This window comes from Silurus aristotelis, assembly GCF_946808225.1.
Source record: "Silurus aristotelis genome assembly, chromosome: 11".
Lineage (NCBI taxonomy): Eukaryota > Metazoa > Chordata > Actinopteri > Siluriformes > Siluridae > Silurus > Silurus aristotelis.
The window spans coordinates 10423893-10437455 of NC_139584.1; the positions used below are offsets into that span (position 1 = coordinate 10423893).

The following is a 13563-nucleotide window of genomic DNA, read 5'->3' on the forward strand; positions in this document are numbered from 1 at the left end:
TGTCTCTCTTAAGTGTAATGGAGAACATTACTTACCATCAGGTGTAATAAACTTGTGCTAGATGTATCAACAACGACAAATTCCTTCTGAGAGGCTTTTAGCAAGCCTTTCAAAGCTAAATTACATCTCTCTCTCTCTCTCTCTCTCTCTCTCTCTCTCTCTCTCTCTCTCTCTTGCTCTCTCTCTCTCTCACACTCACTCACTCACTCACTCACACAAAAGCCAACATGTCCGGCTGGTGAACGGGGACATTATGAGGCAAGGCATGGTGCCAAGACACTGGTTTGTCATTATGTCCATTTTCTCTTGTAAATAATTGTAACTTTCTTATGCCTTGTTATTACTTTTCTTTTCTTTTTTTCTTTTCTTTTTTTTTTTTTTTATATTGTTTAATGTTTAATATTTAATGTTGCTTAAGTTTACCTGGAGCCTCACATAAGATTCTCATTGTACAAACTGTCTCTGACATATGTACATATTACAAATATAACTCTGCACAGTATGGCATACTAATGGACACAGCATTTATTAACCTCAAAACTCATGTTGGAGCAGCACAATGAATAAAAACACTATAGAGCATGTCAAGAGCTTTAGTTATTTTTCAAATCTTCTGGAATTCTGAAATCTTCTGGAATCTTCTGCAATTTCTTTTTTTTAGAGTTTATTTTCAAATCAAACATCAAAATTGAGAAAAGTTTGATCTCTGTTACTTTGGGGTTGTTAGTGCCTGAGAGGCTGGTTTGGTTTTATAAACTGTTTATCTTCTGGATTTTTTTTTTTTTTTACAAACAGTGGTCTCTATAGAGTTGGTGCTCTTAGTCATTCATCTACCTTCAATAAACACATCATCCATGAATTGGAATCCACGCTGGATTGGAAAAACACTGGATGTGAGTTGATAGACACCAGTTCACTAACACTTTCAATTAATTTATCACAGCTAATCAATTTACTGGCATATTGGGTGGATTAAAGGAAACCAGAGAACTGAGAGGAAAACTATGTGGAAATATGGAGACACAACTCTATCTAAGCTGGGAACTTTAAAGCTTAAGCAGAAGTGTTAAGCATTAAGTGGTTTTCTATTATCTCTATATTCTATGCATTCAAATATCTTGTAGAATGTGATAAGTTCAAAGCCAATACATCAATACTGTAAGTGTTTAGTATGTAGTGATAGTGTAGTAATGTGATGTAGTTGTGTTTAAACAGAACACAACAACAGATTGTTTGCTCCTGCAGAAATCACACGATTTATAGTCAGTGTGAAATAGAAATCATAACAGGTTTTTTTTTTGCCATAATATGATTTTTCCACCATTTGAAACAGCTCAACATGGGGTTGCACAAGGAAATATTTAAAATAACAAATAAAGGCCAAAAAAAAGATTATAAAAGTTAAGAATGATTGGATTTACATCCAGGAAAAGTCCTTCTTTATGTCTACTGAACTTGGAACCAGGGTAAAGCTGTTATTGAAGATGAATGAATGAATGAATGAATGAATGAATGATTGAATGAATCATTGAATGAATGAAGAATACTCATATAAGCAGGTATATGAACAAACAAAGACTTCCAAATGTCTTCAAATATTTTCATATTACCCACTCTTGACTGCTATTTTCCCAATATTCATGTCCTGTTTTGGTGACACTGTGCCACCTATAGCCTCATATTCCTGTTCATGGATGAATGGAGCCTGATGTAGTCTTCTGCTACTGTACCATATCTTCCTCAAGATTCATGCATTGCAATGCTGTTTTTCTCACCACAGTTGTGAAGAGAAGAAAAGGAAGGAAGGACGTAACCAAACATGAAAATGTATAATATTCGGGTGAAATATAAGACATTGGAGCAAACATCAGAAAAAAATATTTTTTGAATATATTTTTCATGACCATAGGAAGTCTGCCCTTCAGTCTGGGAGTGATTTTGTGTTGATGTTGTCATTTGTAGTTCTGTGTTGTTTTATGTAGCACCTTGGTCCTGGAGGAACATTTCATTTCACTGTGTACTCTACCAGCTGTACATGGTTGAAACGACAATAAATCCACTAGACTTGACTTGAGTATAAATTGGCTCAGTGTGTTCCAATGTGGGTCTGTGTTTCCCACATCCACACGGGTTTCCTCTGATCATCCCAAAAACATGTCAAACTGTGGATAAGATGGATTGCCCCTAGTTGTGAATGTGTGTGTATGTGCATGGTGCTGTGTGATAGACTGGCATCTTATAAAGAGTATAGTCCCACCACACATCTAGTGTTCCTGTCCATCACAGTCCTGATCAGGATAAAGCACTTACTGAAAGTGAGTAAGCAAGAGTAAAGAAGATAAACGTCAAACCATCATGGAAAATACAAAATCAATGGGCTTTGATGGGCTTTGTGATATATCAACCCATTGGGTTTTGTGATATTTTAACTATTAAAAGATTATCAGATTCACAGTTTCGCATTGGTGCATCGGCATAAAAGTTAAAGATGTAATGCATCGGTTTTAAAAGAGTGTGCATCGGATACAGTTTGGTATTTGTATCGTGATGCATCGTTTTAAACATATTTGCATCAGTAAAAATGATTTAGTTATATATCATTAATAGTAGATGCTCTATACTTTTGTTATTTAGAAACTGACCAATAATTTGGGACCAATTTTTTATATGTAGATTGGTTTCTCCTCGCTAAACTGTTTCTCATCTTTCACATAGAATATAGATTAACATGGCAGAGATAGAGCTGCGTATTCCTGGACACAGAACAGATAAAGAAGGCCTGGTTTTATCTTTATTTTAATTTTTTTATTTTATTTTTGCACTACAAACCCCTGTTTTTGGAAGGATCGTGCGTTAGAAATCAGAAGGCACTTAAGTCAATGCATGATTTGCTGTATGTCTGAACCAAAGAAATACAATTGCACTATACCATTGTACATCTGAATTGCATAACATTGTATTTGTTCCATTGCATCACATTATGTTAAATTTAAATCAAATCGCACTGCATTGTAGTAGGGGTGAATTGCATCGTATCGCATCGGTAGCTGCTTTATATGTATCTTTGATGTATCGTTGGCCATACATCGAAGTGCGAATCGCATTGGCCTCAGTTGTGATGAATTATAATAAAAATCTGCAGTGTGGACCTGCAATAAATTGTGTTATCCTGGGTGGGGGTTTTGCATATACTGTACAAAAAAAATGTTTCCTGGTTTGTGAGTGAGTAGGTATGAGTCAGCCCTCAACATCAGGACTAAGCCCTGGCGCCTCCCTTCACCTGATTGAGGCGAGACCGCTGGATGGCGGTAGAACACCGCTATCAGTGCAGAACGGCGGCATCGCGCGAATCGGTGGAACGGAGCGCTTCACTTCAGACCTTCCACCGTCTCCTCCGGTCCGAACGCGCCAGACACGATACTGTTACACACCACCTATACACCTTAGGTCTCCTTTCTCTTCCAGCAAACACACACACACACACACACACACACACAGAACGAGACGCCGCGGCCACACGCGCGCAGGGCTCGCTGGATCGGAGGCGCGCCCGAAAAGAAGCGCTCGAGTGCGAAGTATGGAGAGGTAGAGATCCACGCGCGCAACTTTTAAATGAAGCTCTGACTTATTTTTTATTTCATTATTATTAGTAGTAGTAGTATTTATTGCTGGATATTTTTGCCTGGAGAGTGCTCCGTTGAGCTTGATGAATTGTAATCGCAGGGCTGCCCGGTAAATTTCAGACTGACGGTAGAATCGTGAAAGAGCGCGCGCGCGGCGGAGTGCATGGCCCGTGACAGAGGACACGAGCGCTCGCGTTATGTCCGGTAATGGAACAGCAATGAGAGCGGACTTTTCCCTGGAATAAAAGCAAGCGCTGGGCCAACAGGTAACAAGCTTCTCATATCTATTCATATTTAGTATTTTTTTTTATTATTCATTGTGCAATGCAAATGCACGTGCTGGAAGAAAATCCAATGTACACTATTATCAAATGTTACTATTTGTTGTGATTACCAAAAAAATTATCCTACTGCTGAAAAGCAATATTTCTTAAATGATCTTAAACGATAAAACGATAAAAAGCACTACTTAAAGGCTTAATAGAGCCTACATTTCACCCCGTGCATCACTGAAAACTCATGCATCTGAAATGATATCCTATAAAACACACACCCTGTGTTGGTGAAAAATAAGCCTGTAAATCAGGACAGGAAATATTACACCACAAGCTCATTGAGTGTAATGTGATGGATGTGGTGTGATTTGATGGAGTGTGCTGTAGTCATGAGCTCACTAAACATCTGCATGACCCCTTTAACACCTCACAGCATCAAATAAACTATCAGTCTAGAATGAACACCCTTATAAACTATCATCGACCATCTTCAAGAATTAAGACAAAACTGAATGAAATATATGGGCTATACTTGACTGTTCAGCTACTGAAAAAAGATGGCAGGATTCACATTGTTGGAATGACATGTCATTTTTATTTCAGTAATTAATTACTGAATTATATGGTAAGTGTCATTATGTCTACATTGAAGGCATCGACATCTACAATACGAAAAAATGCATTAATACATAACTCTTATGCTTTTATCCTACAGCGTATGTACCCTCTTCATTCATCTGCTGAAGAAAATCCCTTAATTAAGCATCTATTTCTAATTCATCAACAGTTCAATAACATCTAGAGCATCACCAGAGCACCACAGTTGTAGGTGTTTATTCAGCATTGTACATGTTTAACTCTAGGCTGGGGCGTTTACTGTGTTCTTGAATGCTGCAGTTCTTCTCATCCTCTTGAAATCCCTCGGTCTCTGTCGCCCGGCATCAGTCGTCTCGCGCTGTGCTTAACAACTACAGAGCATTATGAGACATGCGGATAGACTTCTAATTTACACAGTGAAGTTTTTGACAGATATAGGCTACCACACTAATAATTTCTTTTAAAAACCCATGAAAATTGTAGTCTCAAGAGACGGCTTGAGATAGGACACCAGTAATGGAAGATTTGAAACGCCACAGGAACAGCTGCTAGAATTTTTTTTTTTTTGGGTCATTTATGTGACAGGCATTAGTTCATAGAAGCCTGTGAAGAAAAAATATATATTACTACCCGTAGCATTAAATTAAATCTGTAAGTCAGCTAGGCACATATGTGGTGAGACTGTTGGTGGATTTTTTGTGTGTGTGTGAAACTAAATTCTGCCGTATAACAGATGGACAGAACAAATAATTACAGGACCACATACACACACTCATTGCACATATTGACTGAAAGAGTCGCTGAGAGCTCTGAAGCTGGTGAAGTAAAATACTCATCCAGATGGGACGTATTGAATGTGACCTGTGCGCTTACTGAAACGCAGGTGGATTCTTAGAGGTCACAGTATTAAACCCTTTGTATCATTATATACAGGTTTTCAGTGTGCTGGGGCTGCACTATGTATTGCTTTTTAAATGATATCATGATACTGGCCTTTGCTACTACGGTCTCATTGAAGGCTGGTTGATCATTTCCATGTGTTATTATGTCGCCTATTCTTAGGATAATTAGTCGTTCTGTATGAGGTTTTGATGAGTCGTTGCATCCGCATGATTCAACATACTGAAATCGGAATCCTGACTAATCTTTACCCCTGTTGCATCATGAGTTTAGTGTGAAGATTGAGTGTAACTCAGTGACATTAAATGTATTTGTCCCTGTATCTTTTTAATGTTCAACTTATCGGTATCTGTACCTGTATTTGGATTCAAACTCAGAATGGGTGTAGCCTAAATGCTTAAGAAAAACAGAGATAGAAACGAAAGCAATGTCAGTCTGGTGTGTAAACTCTGACTTCCTCAATCTCAGTTACATTACTCGAGTTGGTAATTGCCCTCAAACTGGGATGTGTGTTGGACTGTTGTTTGTGCCTCCATAAAATTTTCTAGAAGGTTTTCAGTTGTTTCTCAAAAGATATTAATAGCCTATTCTAAACCATGGTAGTTACTAAGGATGATGAAGCATGTCACGCATCACGTTATGACCGTGATCTCTTACCAGTACCCGCATAAAAGCAAAAACCTCCTGGCTTTATTTCGGGTGAATATAGTGTCACAGTTCTAGTTCAGTTTTCTCCACTGAAAAAGACTTGAATGATAAAAAATGATTTAAAAATAAAGTGTGTATCCCACTTATATCTGTATTTGTACCTATTTAGGATGTTGTGTTAATTTGTGTACATATATAATTTGAATTTAGATATTCATGTTTGGTTACATAAGGGGGAGTGGTGGCTCCAGCGGTTAAGGCGCTGGGTTGCCGATCGGAAGGTCTGGGGTTCGAGCCCCGGTATCGCCAGGCTGCCACTCTTGGGCCCTTGAGCAAGGCCCTTAACCCTCTATGCTCCAGGGGTCCCTTACGAGGGAAATATCAAGGTCCGTGATGTCGGAGTGACGTGGGGCCGCCTTCCCGTGGGCTCTCCACCTGCAGGAGGGACCGTAAGGGACGGTGCAGTGAGGATTGGGCTGCAGTCGAAGGCGGGGTATGCCTGCTTAGGCTGCTGCCCCTGCGACCCGAATTACGGATAAGCGGGAGAAAATGGATGGATGGATGTTTGGTTATATATATATATATATATATATATATATAACCAAACATGAATATCTAAATTCAAATTATATATATATATATATATATATATATATATATATATATGGAATTGTGCTGCAACATATATATTATACTATACTACTATTATACACTGAACAGGCATAACATTATGACCACCTGCCTAATATTGTGTTGGTCCCCCTTTTGCTGCCAAAACAGTCCTGACCCATCGAGCATTAACAGAATTAACTTCTTCAGCAATTTGAGCAGTACAGGAGCAGTACAGGAGCTCGTCTTTTGGATCAGACCCTAGAAGCCAGCCTTCGATGCATTAATGAGCCTTGGCCACCCATTACCTTGTCGGTGGTTTACCTCTGTTCTTTCCTTGGACTACTTTTGATAGATACTGGACACTGCAGACTGGGAACAGCCCACAAAAGCAGCAGGTTTTGAGATGCTCTGACCCAGTCATCTAGCCGTCACACTTTGGGTCACTTTGGTCAAACTCACTCAAATCCTTACACTTACCCATTGTTCCTGCTCCTAACACATCAACTTTGAGGACAAAATGTTGCTGCCTAATCTACCCCACCCACTAAAAGGTGCGATGATGAGGAGATAATCACTGTTATTGACTCACTAGTCATAATGGTATAATGTAATTATGTTATGCCTGGTGTGTCAGTGTATATACTAACTGCAATAAGATGGGAACTAGAATGCCCAATGCATAATTCCACAATTTGTCTTTCCAATTCAAGCTACAAGCCAAACAGATGAGTATTTTTGCAGAAACATAGATACATTTGTATCTAGTCACATGAGAATGGCATGAGATATTGACAGTTGAGAGAAGTAATCTGTAATAGTCCGATGGGAATATGCTCTTATGTGAGTCAAAACATAGGCTACCAGACTGGCATAACTTGACAGAACTCCCACAGTGCTCATTAACCCCGGGTCTACTGCTCAGACTAATTATAATTGTAAGGGATGGATGTGTATAAGTTTGTCTTTGCTTTTTAAAAGGTAATTCATTGCTCTTTGATGGGATTTTCAATATGTGATAGCAAATAAATAACAAAAAAAGTGTGTTTGGAAATCATGTCCCTACCCCAGCTTACCTCAAGTAACTATTTATAGATTCTGTACAACCCAATGTGACGTTCATTATGTCATGCTCTAATAAAGACGAATAGAGATGTGGTGATATTTTGTATATCACAAGAAATAAATTTCTTACACATAATCATTTGATAATGGCATCTGACTGATAATATTCATGACCCTTCAATCACATGACAAAACAACAGGCAAATATATATATATATTTTTTTTATGTACAGTTCCCCGATTCCCCTGACAATTGCATGTCAAAGCAGGAAACGAGTACTATTCTTCAATGTACAACAGCATGTCAGTGCAAAAGCACAGCAATTAAAATTAACATTTTCTCAAATTCATGCAAATTACAGATGACACGACAAAATGGCAAATCCAAATCGCTGACTTGAATGATTAATCGGCTAAATTAAAATTATATTTTTTTATTTTTTATTTTAAAATGTAGCTCCTATCTGTGTTTGTAATGCTCTAATGCAAAAAATAAATCAAAAGAGAAAACTTAAAACTTTGTTTCTTTTTTTATTAGCCTGCCATACACAATCTCATTTAAAGAGTATAAAGACATTATACATAATACAAGGAAAATTAAGCTGGGGAAAAAAGCAACCACTATTATAGCTGGTACAATGAGCTTTCACTTATAAACTGCTAATGCAATTTGTGGAACTGATCATAAAATGTGTATGTGCTTTATAAACAGCCCATATCACATTTAGTCAATACTTGCTGTTATAATAACCTCTACTCTTCTGGGAAGGTGTTCTACTAGATTTTAGAATGTGATTGTTGGAGATTTGTGCTCATTGGACCACACAAGCATCAGTAAATTCAAGTACTGATGTAGGACGAGGATGCCTGGGGTGCAGTCAGCATTCCAGTTCATTCCAAAGGTGTTCCAAAGGCTGGAAGAGGTTTAGATTTCCTAGTTCAATAAAGGAACAATTTAAAGATACTGAATCCAGAGACATTGTATACAATTGTGTGCCACCAACTTTGTGTTAACAGTTAGAGGAAGAACTACATGTGGCTGGAAAAGCCAGGTGTCCCAATACTTGTCAATATATTGTTGTTCCATAGATAAAACAACACTAGATTTTAATATTAACTGTGTCTTTAATTAAATTTGTGTAGCTACAGTATACAGATATATACAGTACAATATGCGTGTAGTGGTGCATCTGGTAAATGTGTGTACAGTAGTTAGCACAGTTTGCACAGCTTAGTAATCTAATTTGAAACCTGGTATCTAAAGCACTTCAAACAATCAATTCTTGTACTGTTTACACTTTATTAAAGGAATATAATTTATTTGTAACACATTTTAAAGACTCGTGTGGACTCAGACTTAATGGATTGTATAATGTAGTAAGTTATGTGGTTGTTGAGTACAATTTGGACACTACCCTTCCTTATCTGAGTTAAAAATGTCTATAGACAGATGATGCCCACCCACAAGTGACAACAGTAGCACTTTCTCAAAGCGCACAAGAGACAAACTACAAGCGACACGAACAACTTGTCGCTCGAATAGTGTGAAAGCAGCTTGATATTCATATTGGAATCAATGCTTATACTGGTCTGAGTGGCTGATTTTTTTGATGCGCTGTAGTTTCTGATCCTATTCACTAACATATTTTAAGCTGTGAACAGATATACATTCGTGACCAATATAGCTTCTGGTTTACTTTTATACAGCTTGCCAGTAGAAGGTCTCCACTCGTCAGATTTGTTCTGTAAGGAGTTCTGATATATGCAGTAGATAGCATATTAAAGATGAAAAAACAATTGTGCATCCTTATTTATGGTTCGAAAATTACTCTCTTAAATTAGTTTTGTTACGTCTGTGCCATGAATGTTATGACAGGTTAACACGTAGCAGGAGTTGTTATGCTGCAGTCTGCAGTCGAGGTCTGCTGCCAAAGATCAGGAATGGTGTGGTGTAATTAGACTGCATTTACAACAATCTCATAATGGTGATTTACTAATCACTCTACCAGCAGGAAGCCAACGCAAAATGAGAGAGAGAGAGAGAGAGAGAGAGAGAGAGAGAGAGAGAGAGAGAGAGAGAGAGAATTAGACAGCTAATTATGTTTGGTAACTTGCACAAAGGAGCTTGTGGAGAAGTGAACTAATTTCAGGCCTTTGAGTATCAGGGTGCATTTTTTCCTTTTTCCATTTTCAAAACCTCTGATTAAAGCCTATTTATCTCATGTTCTCACATCCTCTGCTTACTCCTTATCTGTCTAATTGCCTGACAGTGCTGTTTTTCTTTCTCCATATGTCTTTCTCTCTTTATCTCTTCAGCATATCCCTTTCACAGTTTATCTCCAGCTCTTCCTATTCACTCTTTTATTTAACGTGTCACGACAAGTCAACTGTTTTTCCCATAATGGGTTCTATGACTGAGTTCCTGATTATTTTGGAGCATTTAGTTATTGGCTCCAGTACTTAAAAGCTTCAGGCTCCTATTGCTCCTCTGATCCTGTTCCTGTTTGATTAATTAGAGTACCCCCCCACCCACACACACATATACACATACACATACACACATACACACACTTCAGCCTTTTTGTGTTGATTGTGTGTGTAGACACTATGTGCAGTTGCAGTATTATTACGGTTTGGTTATTTGTGGGAACTGCTGATGGCTAAAGGTAAGAGGTCAGGGCTCATGGGAGCGATGCTGGGCTCTATATGTGTGTGTGTGTGTGTGTGTGTGTGTGTGTGTGTGTGTGTGTGTGTGTGTGCATTTGTGCCCCACAGTGTTGAGTTTCAGCTACTTTTAAACCGCTGAGAGCTGTCTGGGAGGGAGGATTAATGTCTAACAGACCTCCGCTCACCCATTATCCTGTAATTGATCGGCTGTTAGGTGATTAATCCATCAAAGACATTAACGAAGACAGAGCATCTGAATACCTCAGTTGTGTACAACTGTGTGTGTGTGTGTGTGTGTGTGTGTGTGTGTGTGTGTGTGTGTGTGTAGGTGTGTGTGTGTGTGTGTGTGTGTTTGAGTGTGTTCAAGTGTATGTGTGCATTGAAGGGTGTTGATGAGGGCCTTGAGCTTTTTGCACATTAAACCAATCTATGCACTTTAGGTTCAGGCTGAAACTGTAAAGTCAAACATGTACAGTGTGCTGTAAAGTAGCCTTTCTCTGACAAGGTGTTGATATCGGGACCTGAGTCTGTGCCAAGATCTTGAACCATTCTGCGCTGTTCTTTAATGAATAAAAATGGTTCTTGGCCAGCAAAATTGGTTCTGCTCCAAGCGACACACTGGGTTGGAAAAGTGGAGCTGATAATGTCAGGGTCTTGGGGGTCGTATCACTGCAATCCAAGCAACTGATCTTGTTTACATGACTGTGATTAAACAATGTATGGAGGTTATAAATAAATAAATAATTAAATAAATAAATAAATATATATATATATATATATATATATATATATATATATATATATATATATATATATATATATATATATACAAAAATAATCAGTTATTTATTGGAAATGTGATTAATGCATATAAACTAACACCTAATGAACACCATTGCAATTTTGATGGGAAGATCATTTTAGTGACTTGGTTCTTTGAATCTAGTTCATCAAAATGAATGCTTTTTTTTTGTCATTTAGTTAATTTGGTTCAGAAAAAATATTAAATGTGTATTTTATTACACTAAACAGAATGAGTTGCTCACCTCTCAAATCTTCTGCCATTAGTTATTTTGTACGTGACTCCCATAATTATTAAAACAATAATTTTCGGACCTAAAGAACCTGATCTATTGCATTGTGTAGCGTCTATGGGAGTCATGTGATGAATGAACGACTCGGAGTAGAAGAGACTAGAGGTAAACTACTCAATTTTGTTTTCTGTACACAACCTATGGGGATTTTCACATTAAAGTCTCGTTCAAGATGAACGAATCATTCATGAACAAACCATCACTACAGTGAACATTTCATAATTCATTATTTATACTACCATTCAATCACATGCACGAATGAGGACATGCATAAATGGTAACGGGTGAAATGTAAAACAGACTCATGATAGAAATGATGATGGTTAACTGCAAAACTAGAGCAGCGCTGACAGAAAAACTCCTCTTCTTTTCCCATCCCCTCTCTTTTCTCCTCTACTCATCACCCCTATTGCTTAAAAAACCTTGAGCAGTCACTACCATCCTTGGCTTTTTCTCTCAGCAGAGGCAGAGGACAGAGAGAGATAATAGTCCTGAAAGAGGCTCACTGGGAATTCCTGCTCTGCACTACACCTGCAGGCTTCAGCTCTCTTATCACTTTATCAGGCAGCAGTTAAACACTGGTTACTGATCTGAATCTGTGAAGACCTGCCATGCGTTTGTTCCAGCGATTCACTGTAAAAAATTTTACTAGTTCGGGTGCTCTTTATAGAGAGTAACACTGGTGTCAAAGTGTTTTATTTCTTTTCATTAAATGGTTAATTAGATGTATTTCCTGAAAGTCTCATTATAGGCATTAAACTATAATGCATGCACATAGTAACACACTCACAGAGAGGCAAGTAGGCAACAAAATTCCTCTATCTTTTCTAATTCAGGTGTTCCCAAGTTCATAATCATGCTTAACAGAGAATCTCTGCATGATGGGGTCATTAGTTTTATCCAAACTACAAGCTACTAACGATTCTGTCATTTGTTACCTCGTGTACCTTTGATTGGGCAGTGTGTACCATCTCAAACACTACTGATGATATATAATATGTCTGTGAAGCCGGATTAAATAAGTTAGGTTCAATGCACAATAAATCTAGTGGGCCATTCACTAAGTGTAACCACATAACTGTCAGTGATTTCTATTAATATTTACATAACCTATACTTTAGGCTATCGAATGTATACTTATGATACTTATTAAAAAAAAGTCTATGCAAAGCATATGAATAAGATGTTGGGCCACCTCAAGCAACCATAACAGCTTCATTGTGCTTCAACTTCAGAAGTTTTTGGAGCTATACTGACCAGATGAACATCCTTTTTCCAGTAGATGTTTACACAGCTGATGCATTGACAATTTTTTTTTTTTATATTTCATAAACTATATTGGACAACTGGTCAAAAGTATGGTATGTGCTTTTTGAACATGTTCCACTAGATTTTGGAGTGTGCTTGTGGAGATTTGTGCTCATTTAGACACAAGGGTGTAAAGTCAGGTACTGATGTAGGTGAGGTGAGGAGGCCTGGGGTGCAGTCAGCATTTACATTCACCCCAAAGCTGTTTATTAGTGTTGAGGTCAGAGCTCTACAGCAGGAAATCTTCCACTCCAACCCATACAAAACATATCTTCATGGTGTTTGCTTTGTGTACAGGGACACTGTCATGCTGAAACAGGTTTGGGTCTCCTAGTTTAAGTGAAAGGAAAATGTCATGCTGCTGCATCCAAAGACCCCCTGTACAACTGTGTGCAAGAGTTTGAGAAAGAATTTAGGTGTCCCAATACTTTTGTCCATATAGTGTATAAGCTATTTGTATGGGTTGATATCTCATGATTATGTGGACCATACTTATTTCATGCTTATCGAACTATCCAGCGATCCCTTGTTACCTATGAATGGAGTGGACTTATATATTTATCCTTTAAATAAGTATCATGTGCATAACAAAAACATATTGTAAATCAACGAGGCCAGGTTTGCCACTGGAAATGGAGCAAAGGCATGCTTTGAATTGTCCGAGACCATCAGTGTTAATACAGCATTGGGAGACACAGGGCAGACTGTAATTATAGCTCTAATTTCACACAAAATGTGACACAAAAAAAAGATGAACACTGTGTATTCTGGTTTCTC

At 38.0% G+C, this 13563-nt stretch overlaps 1 protein-coding gene across 1 annotated transcript in view; it reads left to right on the plus strand.

Annotated features, from left to right (window-relative positions):
• The first annotated feature begins 3346 nt into the window (after positions 1-3346).
• tafa3b (TAFA chemokine like family member 3b) overlaps positions 3347-13563 on the plus strand; it is a 134287-nt gene continuing 124070 nt past the window's right edge. Inside the window, exons 1-2 of the mRNA XM_083555490.1 lie at positions 3347-3585; positions 3724-3889. The gene's annotated coding sequence lies outside the window, so the exon portion shown is untranslated. The remainder of the gene's footprint in view (positions 3586-3723; positions 3890-13563) is intronic.